The 1,848-nt window shown below is 41.8% G+C and overlaps 1 protein-coding gene and 1 long non-coding RNA gene across 2 annotated transcripts in view; one reads left to right on the top strand and one right to left on the bottom strand.

Moving 5' to 3' along the window:
• Positions 1 to 728, bottom strand: part of LOC128248603 (uncharacterized) — a 22,529-nt gene extending 21,801 nt beyond the window's left edge. Inside the window, exon 1 of the long non-coding RNA XR_008264785.1 lies at positions 644 to 728. This is a non-coding gene — a long non-coding RNA (uncharacterized LOC128248603). The remainder of the gene's footprint in view (positions 1 to 643) is intronic.
• The window catches only part of LOC106874585 (uncharacterized), an 82,592-nt gene that overhangs the window by 51,270 nt on the left and 29,474 nt on the right, over positions 1 to 1,848 (top strand). The window lies entirely within an intron of this gene.

The raw sequence follows: 1,848 nt of genomic DNA, 5'->3' as shown, positions 1-1,848 counted from the left end.
ATATATATATATATATATATATATATATATAATAAGAGTAGTTATTCAAAGTTAAGGTAAAGAGCTGTTATTCATTGAAGCAGACGACGGAAAAATGAAGGATGATGGGAAAACAGAAACAGAAAAAAAGAGAAAGGGAAAGGGTGTGAAAGGAAGGTGACGGCGGGAGGATGACGCCGGAGTGGAGAAAAGACGATGGAGGAACAGAGGGAGGAGGTATGAGAACAGGGAAATAGCTTACGACGATGGTGAGTAGAAGAAAGTGGGAGAGATCGAGGGAGAGAAACAGAATGAGTGAATGAGAGAGTCAGCGAATGAGTGAGCGAGAGAGTAAGAGTGAGAGAGAGAGGGAGAAGGAGAGAGAAAGAGAAAATCAGAAACGGCAGCCGAAATTGCAGCTGAGAAAGGGAAGTGAGGGAGACCAAGGGTAAGAGATGAAGAAAGGAAAAGAAGAGATGGAAAGAGAATAAAAGAAAGGGAGTGAGAGAAAGCGAGAGCGTGGTCATTAAGGGTAGAAGGAACTGTAACTACAACTGAAAGAGAAGGAGAGAGGGAGTAGTGGAAGGAGAGTAGGAGTAGTAAAGCGAGTCGGAGGCGGCGGCGGGAAGGTGAGTGAAAAGAGAGTAGTAGGAGCAATAGTTACAGTAGTAGTTGTAGCAGGTGGTGGTGGAAGTATATGTCCAGCTATTAACCAAACGCTGCACCATTGATCCTAGCTAACTGTCTGTAACAATAATAGTGAGGAGTAGGCTGAGGCAGCGAAGGAGAGAGAACGAGGGAAGGGGAAGGACAGACACAAATAGTGGAGGGGGTGACGGTGGTGGAGTATATGGTGGGTAATAAGAGTGAGGAGTAGTGGCTAGAGGGAGGCCTGCACTGACTGATGGTGGGAATGAGAGGGTGAGGAATCAGTAGAAGCGAAGAGTGAAGAGGGGGAAAGACGTAAGGAGTAAGTGGTGGGAGGAGAGCAAAGCGTTCAGTAGTGGTGGTGGTGGTGTCGGTGGTAGGAGTTGTAGGGTTAGTGTTGAGGATGGAGAAGAAATAAATAAAGAAAATGCTTTGAGGTAAAGGAAGACTTTGAGTGGAGGATATATATATATATATATATATATATATATATATATATATATATATATATATATATATATATATATATATATATATGGGGATGGCGGGATGATGACGGTAACAAGGAGTGGGAGGAAAATGATTTGTGAAAAGGGAGAAAGGATGAGTGAAAAAAACATTGAGAGACGGAGTCCAAGCTGGAGTGGAAACGGAGAAGAAAGATTTTGGTGAGTCGTGGTAGTAGTGAGAGGCGGCGGTGGGTGGGGGGTACACAAGATAGAAGGAAGTGAAGCAGGGGGGAAGAGAGAGAGAGAGAGAGAGAGAGAGAAAATGAGAATAACTGTAAAAGAGTGTGATCGTTGAAGAGAGGGAGGAGGAATGCTGTGATGACGAAAGAACGCAATATATAAATGTATGCGTGTGTGCACGTACATACATACATACATACATGTATGTATACATACATATATATATATATATGTGATATATACACACACACACATATATATATATATATACACGCATACATATCTATCTATCTATCTATCTATCTATCTATCTATCTATCTATACACACACACGTACATATATATGCATGTATACACGCATAGACACGCGCATATATATATGTACGTAGTACATGTTTATGTATGTATATATTTATGTATGTATGTATGTATGTATATGAGAGGGAGATAGATATAGACCGTTATGGTTCAAGGAAGGGGGGGGTGTTGCTGGAGGAGTTAAGGAGAGGTAAAGAGATATAGGGGGGGGGGG

This window comes from Octopus bimaculoides, chromosome 8 (genome assembly GCF_001194135.2).
Source record: "Octopus bimaculoides isolate UCB-OBI-ISO-001 chromosome 8, ASM119413v2, whole genome shotgun sequence".
Taxonomy (NCBI): domain Eukaryota; kingdom Metazoa; phylum Mollusca; class Cephalopoda; order Octopoda; family Octopodidae; genus Octopus; species Octopus bimaculoides.
Note: the sequence above shows the minus strand (reverse complement) of the source record. Positions and strands in the feature narration are given on the sequence as shown.